A 14,213-nucleotide genomic window follows, 5' to 3' on the forward strand; every position below is an offset into this window, starting at 1 on the left:
TGGGGCCGTAGAAGATGAAGGCGACAGAGAGCATAATGTATTCAGAACGTACTATATGAGGGAGAAGTAAGGCTGAAGACGTCGATGCGTTCGATAAAATAGAGAGGCAGACAATCAAGGAAGGAGTATTTAAGAGATAGTGGGAACAATAGAGTTACAGTGAGTAATATACAGAGAGAAAGAGCTGGAGAGAGGAGACAAGGAGTAGAATACAAGCGAGATTAAATTGGAGATAAAATATAATTGATTACAAAAGGAGGACATCGTGAGAGAGAAAGATAGAGAAGGAAAGATAGACAGAGAGAGAAGGAAAAAGCGACAGAGAAAGAGAGAGGTACACAGAGAGTAAGATAGACGGAGAGAGAAAATGAGAAGCAGGGACAGAGAGAGAGAGAGAGAGAGAGAGAGAGTAAGAGAGTAATGAATAGTTATAAACACTTGGAGAATAGAGAAATCAGACAAGTTAAGCGAGGCTGTCTTAAGGTCGAAGGGTGCCATATTTGTTTAAAGAAAGGAAATGAAAAGATGCGTAAGACGGAAGATCATTGAAAACAGTAGAAGATACGGATAAGCAGAAAATGGTTACATTTCTTCCACATTTCCTTCCAGAAATGACTTATTACTAACGCATTTATTTCATTCAATTCAAATTCTAATCACACATTTTTGTATATTTGTTTATCACTGTATATATGATTAGCTAATAAACCAATAAATCCAGAGGTATTACTGGTTAAGTCTACACTAGCATCGTAAGATAAATACAAGCAATATTCACGAAGGAAACAAGCAAGAATGGGGCTAAAAAACACACCGAAAATTAAGAACAAAATTAACACTCAATACCAAAACACTGTAGAGGAAATTGCAACATCCTTGAACTCAAATTTGAATATTCTTGATGGATTTATTATTCCACCAATTTTTTCACAATCTTACAATCTCGTCTGTGTTATTGTCAGTAAAGAATTGTTTTAGATCCCGCGGGATCTAAAACGAAATGCAATAGATCTGGACATTACATCTAGACAGACATTGTGTTTCCACCCGTTTTAAGCCAAAACACAGTGTCTAGGAGATGCACAATGTGAACGCCTACTTTTGATGCAAGTCTTATAAAGTGCCACTCTAATGTTCAAAACCGCAAACATTAAGTAAATTTTCACTTCGAATATTTGCATAAAGTGGCACTGCAAGCTCAGTCGGTAAAAAGAAACAGATGGAATGAATCATTAACGATGTGTAAAAGACATTTTTGTCTTTTTATTATTTGGATTATAATTTATTCTTCTCCAAACCCACATTGCGGTATGATCGTCGTGAAAACTGGATTTTCTACGCTTGAAGAATTGAGGCATTTCTCTAGAACCCAACAGTGTTGATAGACCTGAATCCGGGTTGAGTGGTTCTCTTGAAATAACTCTCCAAACATTATACCCGACCACGTCTTTACATACATATATATATATATATATGTGTGTGTATATATGTATATATATATATATATACATATATCAATACATACACATACATATATATATGTATATATGTATATATATATATCTATATATATATATATATATATATATGTATATATGTATATATATATATATTATATATATATATATATATATATATATATATATATATATACATACATATATATATATATATATATATATATATATATATATATATAATATATGTCCTTGTTTGTCCCCTCTGTGTTTAGCCCCTTGTGGGTAGTTAAGAAATATATATAAATACATATATATATATATACATATATATATATATATATATATTATATATATATATATATATATATATATAGATATATAGATATATATATACATCTTGTTTTATTTATATTTCCTGAGCGCCATACTAATACAATTGTTCGTTTATTTTCCACCTGCCTTCGTCTTTTGTTTATTTTCATAAAGCTTCCCGTATATATATATATACATATATATATATATATATATGTATATATATATATATATATATATATATATATATATATATAATATATATATATATATAATATATATATATATATATATATATGTATATATATATATGTATTTATATATATTTCTTAACTACCCACAAGGGGCTAAACACAGAGGGGACAAACAAGGACAGACAGAAAATGTATTTATATATGTATATGAGAAACACCTGTTTGTGTTTCTGTAAGATCATATCTATATCTTTTTCCTTGTAAATCTCCTGAATACTCCTCACAGCCTTGGCTTTGTTATCTCATTTTGTCTAATATATATATATATATGTGTGTGTGTGTGTGTGTGTGTGTGTGTGTGTGTGTGTATGTGTGTGTGTGTGTATGTGTGCGCGTTTATGTGTGTGTATGCATGTATATATATATATATATATATATATATATATATACATATATCTCAAACAAAGGATGTCTTTGTGTGTGTCTGTCTGTGTATTACTGATGCATTTCTACAGTTTTCAACCGATTTTCACTTAAGTTTGCACACACAGTAATTATGTGCCAAAGATGGTCATGCATTATGACATTTTACTCGGAGCTCTCGTGTAGTGCGAGAAACCGACTGGGAAAAGGGTTTCACTTGGAATTTTCTCTAAAAGTTGCCGTTTTCAATCGATTCCTTCCGCTTGACTGCTGCAGTTTTCAAGCGATTCTCTCATGTTTCTGTCTGTTTATTTATCCCTTCTTTTTCTTTTCCTCACTTTCACCCTCTGCTATATTTTCTCTCTTTAAGTCTATGTCTGTTCTTTTTTTACTCATTCTCTCTCTCCCCCCTCTCTCTCTTTGGAGATTGACTCTAGTGTATTTCAGTCGTGGCGTACGTAAATATCTTTGTCTTCACGCCATTTGTACGCCCTCCCTATAACATTACTTTACTTTAATTTTTTTGCACTCCAACAATTTAAATATTTACATTTTCTCCCTATTGAAAACTGCTTTGAAACTGCTGGTAAGCCTTCATTACTAACCAATGAGAATTCAACCACGCCACTGAGACTTAATGCGTTAGAAGACATCCTACAGTAGCTCAAGTTATTTTGTTGAAGCTATTTTCTTCTACAGTTTTATACACCGAAATGGGGATTGTAGTTTCTGTCTAGGAATTGACTTTCTTGTGTGATATAATATCGTTTCACTTTTATTGTCTCACTTTGACTTATAATGTGAGAAACTATAACATTGTTTCACATCTATTTATGCACTTTCGTGTATATGTATGCGCGTTCGATACGTAGAGACAGTAAAGAACAACGACGACGACAACGTCATATATATGAGTGTGTATATATCTCTGAGTGTATGTGCGTGGGTGTATGGCTGTTTGTGTGTATTTTCGCGTTAAGTCCATTATTAAATATACACACATCTACACACATATATATACACATGTGACAACTGACAAGTGTTAATGTATGTATGTGTCTCTTTCACTATATGTATGTGAGTGTGTATGTGTGTGTATCGTCACATGTTGTATATGAATGCGTATGTGTCTGTCAGTGTATGTGTTACGCCCGTTACGCCGTGTGTGTGTTACGCCCGTTACGCACGTAATTAAACACACACATACATCTACACATACGTATACATATGTGACAAGAACAGCTGAAGGTGAAACTCTTGACAAAAAAGAATTATGTGGACGGTCCAAGTTATATAAAAATACATATCTACCGTTCAATTAACAGTTCATAATTACTGTAGCAGTTACAAGGTTGCAAAGTATTAACATTTTGCTTATATTTGGTTAATTTACACAACATACAAAAATATAGGCATATTACATCCATACAACTGCTTATAAAAATAGAAATTAATATATTTTTCTATATTCATAACCTTTGTTTTTAAATATTGAAAAAATAAGTCGCCATAGGGAAAATTAATCTTTCCAGAAACACCTATAAAGCAAGGAGGAGTACAGAAAATCGAAGTTGAGAGTCTCAAGAGATAAGGTACATGAGGTTTTCTCAACATCAGCAAAGGCATGTTGCAGCACGTGAGATAGAGTCTAAAACCAGAAGGGATATAACACTTTCTAAAGGTCACCAAACGCAAACCCCAGCATGCTAAATGCATTCACAAAAGAGACGGTTAAGGAGATTTCCCCAGCATCAGAAAAGCCATGCTGCAGTACGTCTAATGGAGTTGCAAGACAGAAGTGAGATGAGACTTTCTCAAAATCAGCACAGCCATGCTGTAGCACATCAGATGCAGTCTAAAAAATGTAGGGAGATGAAGCTTTCCTAAGATTAGCAAAGGCATACTGCAGCATTTAATGTCGAATAATTAAAACAACATTTAGCGCGCCACATTACACAGAGGTCCAATAGAATAGCTATCAGAAACATACCACGTGCAAATTCGTTCTTCACAACATCTGCAGCTGCTTTCAGATATGATCCATCCTATTTGTATAAAGATGATAATTCTGTCGACATTCGTGTGCTAAACTATATATATGTGTGTGTGAGTGTGTGTGTGTGTGTATGTGTGTGTGTGTGTGTGTACATATGTATATAAAGGGAAAGTTTACGAAAATAAACAAAAGACGAAGATAGGTAGTGTACAAAGCAAACAGATGCATTAGTATAGCGCTCAGGAATAGAAAAATGTATACATATGTATATACATGTCTATATACATATACATATATATACTTATATATATATATATATATATATATCTATATATATATATATATATATATATATATATATATATATATATATATATATATATATATATATATATATATATATATATACGTGTGTGTGCACATACCAACAAGTATTATATATATGAGTATATGTATAAGTATATATATATGTTTTTAAGGGGATTTTTAAAAACACAATTGTTTTTAAAAATACCATAAAATCTTTTACCAGGATGTTACTCTCTGTTTTGGGAGGAATCCTTTTTCCTAGCATTGACAGCTTTCGGCTAACCTTTTCAAGCACACCTGCTCTTAGGTAATGTATGAAACTGGAGGTTGTTATTTTTTTATTAGTAGTTCATTAATAATTTCAGATTTATTTTCTGACTTTTGTTTTCTTAAATTATTATTCTTTTGTCTTTCTTAGTTAGTCATGAATATTCTTTTGCCCTTGTTTATCATATATAGTATTGGTTATTTCCGGTTAAATTTCGGATTCAGAATTCATATATTGTACTCTTCTTTTACCTTTCATATGTGAAAATACTCACAATTTATTTTGTAAAATGGGAACATTTTTAATTTACCATTTGCACAGATATTTAGATGTTCATTGCATAGGACATTTCTAATCCCTAATTTATTGTTTAATCACATTTACACGACTGGTCTCTTTCGTTTCTGTCTTCCCAACGTAGTGGGAATTTGATGCAGTATTTGAGGTTGTTTGTTTTGTATTTCATGTTTGCACTCACTTTTAATTCGTTCCCATTCTTGAAACTTTTAGTTGTCCCTTGCTCAATTAATTCAAATATTCCACAACATAGGGCTACACAGTTGGTTACTTACTTACATCGTTTTCAAATGTGAATTTCGCTAGGTGGTTGTCTTCGAATGTTGATAACTTGTGATTTTTTAGTTATTTGTTAGAGATTTGGTGATTGATGTCGAATTGGAACGTATCGTTTGGCTGAGTGCAGGATGTTGTGGTCTCTAGGATTATGCGGGACTAGAAACGCAATATTTGTATTTTTGTTTCCACACTTAGCCTGAGGCTTTCTCCGTAAGGTAGAAATCTGGGTTCATTTTGCTCTGGTTATCGCATGTTGAATTAACTTGGGATATTTTCGTTTCTGAAGTAATATATGAAGTTCTGCCAGTCGTTTCTATTTTATACATATATGCATACATACTTACACACACACACATATATATATATATATATATATATATATATATACATACATGCACACACACTCACACACACACACACACACATATATATATATATATATATATATATATATATATATATATATATATATATATATATATATATATATAATATATTTTATACATATATATAATACACACACACACATATGAATTAATTGTGTAAAATAAAATTATTCTTTGAAAATATATTTTTGTCAGGTAAATAGCTTTTATTTACGATTTCAAAGTAGATATACCATAGCGTATATGGCCAAGGAATGAATGAAAATACGTTGAAGGATTCGATAACATATATAGTCTGTTGAAAAAGTCCATTCATTGGCAGATGTAAAGAAATGTGGAAAATATGTGAACTGAATTAAAAGACGATAATTAGAAGTGAAAGAAGAGCATTAGGGAAAATATTTGTTATTTATATAGTGCACAATCGAAAAGGGAAATATGAATAACAAACTTCACATAAATAAAGATATATCAACTCCACTGTGAATTGAGAACTTTTTTGTTGATATTGTTATAGCGTCAATCTAACGGACCAAGCAGATTTTTTTTAAAATTGATTATCAATAACACACCAGCTATTTTGTTCAAAGGAAACTAAGAAGCCGTAATTACTGCATATTTATTTCGCAGAAAAAATATTTAGGAGTTTATTTAATTCCAGGAATTTGATTTGTTGAATGTATTTTATAGTATTCTGATATTTTAATTGTTTAGAAAAATAGGCTATAAAGTTGATACGGATAAACATTAAAGACCATTATTAAGGTGTAAAAAAATAGTGATTAAATATAATACGTCTTTTTGCATTCCTATATTTAGTTCAGATATACACACATATATATACATATATGTGTATGTTTGCGTATGCATGTATATATACAAATATGTACATACAGGCATATGTGCATGCAATAATATTTACAGATATATATATATTATATATATATATGCATATATATATATATATATATATATATATATATATTATATATATATATATATATATATATAAATGCGCACACACAACACATATATAGTAGCATACGGGCTCATATTTATATTCGCAGTGTATGTGTTAGGAAAAAATCAATATACAATACTGTAAACCATTAATACAATTTTTCAGACTACTTCAGAATTATGTGTGTGCGCATATACGTGAGTGTATAGATAAATAGATGGATACATACATACATATATGTGTGTGAGGATGTATGTGTCTATGTATGTACGTATGATGGTATGTACATATATAGATAGATATAGATATGTGCGTGTGGGGGTGTATGTGGATGTACGTATGTAGTTATTATAGTGTGTGTCTGTGTGTGTGTGTGTATGGAACTACCTGTTTGTATATCTCTAAATTTGAGAATACAATGAAATATCAGTTACTGCAACTGATTTATTGAGGTCTCGAATTCTTATTTGTAATGTGAAATGAGAGGGTAGAATACTGAATGGTGTAGGAAAGGTATGAAAATGTTGATTATATTACATAAATATGAAATGAAATACTTTCATGGACTCTCTAAAATAATTTCCACTATCAAAACGTGTAAGTTAGTGGGTTAACGTATTTAAATATATTCTCTAAAACCTAGTGGTTTTATATGCTTCACGATACATGTAATATATTAACCATTCGTGTGACGGCTGGGTTAGAATTACACAAAAGGCCATGGGGTCCAAGGAATCGCCTTTTATATTTGCTCATTTCCACACTGTTCATAAAGTAATATTTGTTAAATCCTTTATATCTAAAAGAAAATAACTTCACAAAAGGCCAATGATGTCCAGTTGGACCACAATGACCATAAGTGTATTATTATAGCATGTATATCACCGGAGCTGAGTTGCTCCAGATGTAGAGATATCCATGCGTGTTTGATAGGTGTAGCATTACATAATTGTATTCCGAATGGCACATATGTAAAATAGAAAGTAGATTATCATAAGATTTAAGGGTTTAAAATTAAGAAGGTTTTTGTTCGCTTGTTAGGTTGTTTTGAATTTTAGTATTGTTTTCCACTTGATATTAAAGCGTGTAATTTTCCCTTCAAACTTCAAATATAATCCGAAAGGGACAAGTCTGATTTCTCCTAATCCATAATGTTATATGCCATGTGCATGAAGAAAACTTTTTAAGTAAACTGTTTTTAGGTCCTGGTTAACAGTAGCTTTGGGCTTGTCTTCGCTGTGTTAGTTTTAAATAGTAGGGCTCGTGTAAATCCCACAGAATGGATAAAATTATGAGGAACTATTTAAGAAAGAAAGTAGGATTTGTATTTTTATATCATCCATAGTTTAGTTTCCTTTAAATATTGACGTTCGTCTGCATTCATTTCCTCACGATTCCGTCTGTCTTGTCTTTTTCCTCCTTTTAAATCTTCTCGCTATCCTACTTTGATTCGTGCTCTACATCTGCACATCTTTTCTCGGGAAGCTTGCAGTCGAATTTCTTGTGAATCTAGAATTTAGGCAAAATTAATCCTTAAAAACAAATATGAATTTTTAAGCTAGCAGATAATAAATAATTGCACCTATGGGTATGCAATAGTCGCTCTTAGAAAAATTCGTTCAATAAAAAATAATACTTTCCAATATCAACACATCATCAACAACAACACCTCTGTTTACTTCTCTCCCTTTTGTTCTCTCTCACTCTTTTTCTCTCTCTCAGTTTGACTACCCTCACTGTCCATCTGTATCTACCTCTTCCTTCACCTAACTTTTAACCACGTTATAAGTACTAACAGAAATACCCGGCCTTGCTCGGGATTAAAATTGCATAGATTTTCATTGCTTTATTCGAGTTGTTCAAAGCAGTTAAGCAAACTTTATGTTAAATACCCTCGTGAGTTCTGTTTCTGATATTCCTTATATATCTCGTTTGTCATCTTGTTTATGACAACGATCTGACTTCATGGTCTCTTTCGAATAAACCTCACTTTTGAAGCACTGAGACCAGTTTTTCTGATAAGTTCTCCACCTCACTGTCCACGACAACTTTATGGTTGCTGCGCTTCCAATCATATTCCTAATGCATGAATGTTGCTCAGGTGTACAGTCAACTTATCAACCACTTTGACTGCGCTTTTTTTAACTTCATAAACTACACTGCATGCGAGCATTGCACTTCATTGTGTATTTAAATGAAACGGGTGTCTAACTGGAAAATCAATTTGGGTGCTATTGACTCGATATTCGAAACAGAGTTTCCAAATCCTTCGGTTACTCTTCAGTTCACTACTTTGAGTATGGTGATTTCGAATCATTTGGTTGCACTTAATCCTGCGAAGTAAGGATAAACACCTTTCGTCAATCTGCAGACCAAGTATACACGCAAACATCCACTGATTCTGCCGTCCCTTCAATCAATCAATTTTTATATAAAGTAGTATTTGGAATTTTATGGCGTATAAGTTTAGTTTTTATAAGCATGTATATGAACTGCGGGCATTATATATATACTTTTATACGTGTATGTGTGTATGATGTGTACGCATATATATGTATTTGGTTGCTTAGTTACATTGCCTTCGTACGCTGTTGCTTGAGCATTGTAGTCGTCCTCCGTTCAAATCCTTGTCCCTCCTTGACATGTCTTTCACGTACCTACAAAATGTTTGACCATAATTCAATAACTTCAATTCTTTTTACTTACTACATTCGACGAGGGGACTTCGAACATGCTTTCCTGATATTCCCATGTACGTTACTTACCTCCAACACCAAACTTCATCTTGTACAGTTAAAATTCCTAATACAGGCATAAACCAACCATTTGTTTACAGAATTTGTGGTGGATTATATCAGTTGCAGTCCTTGACCATTTCTAATTTAAGTGATCATCAAAGCATTTAAAATCAATTCTTTTATCTGAGAGATTTGTTTCGAACAACGTATACGACATTCTGCTGAATATACATTTCCGGAACAGATTGTGCTAGTACACTGTGATCTATTCTTCATTATACTGATTATTATTTATCATAAGCACGATTCTTATAAGTGGAATGCTGAAATTGATTTAAAAGAAGCAGTCAATGGCACATACGTATTTCATCATCATATGGGTCAGGAAGACACGGTACCTGCCTCTTTTAATGTTTGATCTGCTTTCATAATATTGATCGAACGAAGACGAAAGAAAAAGATGAAACTGGAGTGGCTTGCTTTCATATTGCAAAAGAATGGAACTAAACTGGATACGGATTTTAATTATACATCACTGTTATGAATATTACTCATATATTTAAGGAACGTTTTTTTTAATTCCACTTCCTCAATACTCGACTTTTCACCATACATATTCCTTCATCAGTTTACATTCGTTTCTCTGTTCGTTAAGAGCATATGTTACATCTTTTCACCAATGAAACAAGGCAGGCTCTATGCGGTGCGTCGGTCTCTTAGAAATAGCAGTTAAATAAAGCAAATATAATAGAGAAAACGAATCTCACTGGCCAGTGACAGGACATCATTAATGATGTTAATTCGAATAGGGGCATCTGATTGGATATGGTGCAAATTATCAGGCCGAGGTGAACAAATATTGCTATACTTCTCTATAGAAATATTCAGAGCCTTTTATTTCCGTTAGTCGGGCTGGGGGTAATATACAAACTGCAATCAGATATTGTACAGTGAAAAAGAAATATTTTTTGTTAATCTTCAGAACCAAGTTTAAGTACGACTGAATTTAAATATTTCCAAATCGAATGCAAATTCGACCTCTTGATTCTCTCTCAGCTAATGGAGGAAATCATAAATACTAATTATTACTATCATTATTCATTATTGCTTCATAACCCCTGCGTTTCCATCTCTCTCACTCTCTCTCGCTTTCACTCCCTCTCAACGTATCTATTTATCTGTGTATATATGCATAATTTGTATTACTGTATGTAATAGTAGTAGTAGTAGTTGTAGTAGTAATTAATCCCTCGTATTATATTTTTGCATCATATATATATATTCTGCATTATGTATTTCTGTCACCTATTCCTTATTCTTTACTGCCTATCTATTTTGCCAGGGTGTCTTAACAGAGCTTGAGCAGCACAAAACACACCAGTTTTCAGCACTTAAAGGGGTATTTATCTCTTCTACTCTTCTCTTCAGAATGGCTTCATTTGTTTGTGATTCTCTCTCGCTTTAGTACGCATATCATTTGTGTTTCTGTCAGTTTGCCTGTTGCCTGCATCACTGTCGCTATTGATTTTTCATCCTTTTTGTTCTGTATATATGTATATATGTGTGCACACAACCTATACGCTCACTTTTGAAATCTACATTCTAAACCAAATTATATATATGTATATATATATATGTGAGTATGTATGTATGTATATATAAATATATATATATACATAACATATATATATATATATGTGTGTGTGTGTGGTGTGTGTGTGGTGTGTGTGTGTGTGTGCGTATATACATATATATATATATATATATATATATATACATACATATATATATACATACACACACACACACACACATATATATATATATATATATATATAAAGCGCGAGAGAGGGAGAGAGAGAGAAAGATTTAAATCATTGGTGTAACCATGATGTTTTCATGACCTGATGAACTAGTTTGTTTTTTTGTTTGATTTTTTTTATTGTTATCTGCATTGATTTGTGAAAATACAATACTGTTCAATAATGCACTGCATGTATATTACTGTCAACATAATTCATTATGCACTGAAATTATTAAATCATGAAGAAGGCTACAGAATGGTCGCCATCGTTAGAATGGCAATTGGTTAAAGAAATGCATTCATGTATCATACATACTGACAGTCTATGGCTTCTGGTTTATACATATATGTGTGTGTATCTGTGTGTGAGCGTTTGTGTGTGTGCGTATATGTGCGTGAATGTGCATGTGCATGTATGTATGTGTGTATGTATGTACGTAAGGAGTCTTTTAACACTAAACTGAAGGATTACTGGAGACATTTTAGTAGCGTACGAAATAGGTCAGCAGCAGCTTCGAATTCCCTATCAGCTTTTCCATTGCGACGTAAATCTCTCTCTCTCTCTCTCTCTTTCCTTTTATATATATATTATATATATATATATATATATATATATATATATATATATATATATATATATATATATATGCGTGTGTGTGTGTATATATATATACACACACACATATATTTGGTAAAGTGTGTGGGGTGTGCAGACGTACATTGACTTTCCTCTTGAAATTTTCCCTGCCACATCGTTATCAATTTCATGACAGCGTACAAACTTCGATGATGTTATTAATCTTTCCTTTTTGAAAAAAAAAACTTCTTACTCTATTAGAAGATATTCAGCAATCTATCAGTTTCATGTTAAATCATATACAAATATGTGTGTGTGTGTGTGTGTGTGTGTGTGTGTGTGTGTGTGTGTGTGTGTGTGAGTGTGTGCTAAATAAAATGAGACAGCTTAGCCAATACTATGTGGAATTTTCAGTACATTAATAAAGAGAAATTTAGTCTTACAGCTTTTTCTAGTATATTAGCGATATCCCATTATCAGAGACGATATGAGATGGTTAAATGGATGGAAAAATTAGAGTTCAATAAAAGGAGTTATTTTGGAAAAGGAAAGAAATAAGGAATGTATTGGGAAATAGGAGAATGAATGTAGAAATAGAAATAATAATATATAAAGATGTTATAGTTGCAGTTCCATTATCCAAGGAAAGTGGTGTGAGAAATTGCAGAAGTGTTTCTTGTCCCCTTTAAAAGAATAGCAGATGGAATCTACATCTCCACACTTTCCATTTGTAATGACAAAATATGAACTCCTATAGGAATTTACATACCATGGACAAGAAGCATTTCTACTATTTCTACACACCACTTTATAAATGTCGTGAAAATTCCAGACGGCCTTGGCTTTGCTGTCTCCTGTTATTTAACATATACATGCTCATACAAGACTCACGTTAGACTGCTCACTCGTATCATTATCGAATCGAGAGTTTAACTACGGTTCTTCCATAGCACTTACAAAGCGTCACCTGCCACGTTGGGTCTTCTGGATACCAATACCTCTCACGAACTGCTAAACGTGTTGATTTTTTGGGGGCTGCGATTAAACATCTCCTGCACTGTTCCACGTTCTCCGCAAATCGATAGCTGATTGGACGGCGACTTCTTCTAGGATCGCTCGCACAATTCGTGATCATCAGCTTTGCATGACAACTTTTATTGACTCCGGACGTAGTTTGCATGCTTATTTTTCCATGCACACCACCATCTCTGAAACAAAACAGCGCAAGTCCACACTTCATAGCGTGCTGCTGTCTTAACTGGGTTCTCAACAGTCAAGTGACCAACCGTTTGGAAAACAAAAAATAAGAAAATAAAAATCCCCCATTAGTGTTGTCTGTTTAAAAAATGATTTCTTCATCACTTCAGTGATACTAAAGTTTCTATAAGCAATTTCTAATGCCTAGTTACATTCCACCCACCCTGTATATATGTGCATGTTTGTTTGAGCATGTGTTAGTTTAATTCTATATATGTATTTATCCGATGCGTGTGTTGCTTTGTAGTATATGCGTGTGTGTATGTATGTATAATATATATATATATAGTACATATATTAGTAGAGTATATAGCATTATATTATACGATAGTCTATAAGTATACTTATACTCTATATACAGCAACAATATATATACGTAAGACACATGTAAATGGAATACACAGACATTTTAAAATTATTTAGATGTAAAGCCAGATAAATGACGCAGTGATCGAGAGTCTCAGGAGTTACATTTAACATAGAGCAATTTACAGACATTTACAGACATGTGTGCATATATATACGTGTATCTGTGTATACGTATTATATAAACATATATATATATACATGATATATATATATAAATATTTATTATATTTATATTTATGTTCACGCGCACACATATATGTACACACACACACACACACACACACACACACACACACACATATACATATATATATATACGTATGCATATGTATACAGCACGTATCATTCGCATGCAAATATGTCTCAGCAGCAAGTAAATGCTTCTCTAATGGTTTTAGTAACTTATGTGATCGTAAGGAGACAAACTTTTTCTCTCTTCTTTGCTACACTCCAAATGTTTATAAATCAAGAACTTACCAGCTGATGGATGTGAAACCTGAGCTAAATATTAAATGGTGCGTAATTGGAACTGAAAAGTCTGGACTATGAAAGGGTGTGTCGTGGTAAGAGTAGCAAATAAGTC

At 32.4% G+C, this 14,213-nt stretch overlaps 1 protein-coding gene across 1 annotated transcript in view; it reads left to right on the plus strand.

Annotated features, from left to right (window-relative positions):
• The window catches only part of LOC115209421 (CCN family member 1-like), a 384,650-nt gene that overhangs the window by 110,467 nt on the left and 259,970 nt on the right, over positions 1-14,213 (plus strand). The window contains exon 2 of the mRNA XM_029777835.2: positions 10,966-11,022. The gene's annotated coding sequence lies outside the window, so the exon portion shown is untranslated. The remainder of the gene's footprint in view (positions 1-10,965; positions 11,023-14,213) is intronic.

Source organism: Octopus sinensis, linkage group LG3 (genome assembly GCF_006345805.1).
Source record: "Octopus sinensis linkage group LG3, ASM634580v1, whole genome shotgun sequence".
Taxonomy (NCBI): domain Eukaryota; kingdom Metazoa; phylum Mollusca; class Cephalopoda; order Octopoda; family Octopodidae; genus Octopus; species Octopus sinensis.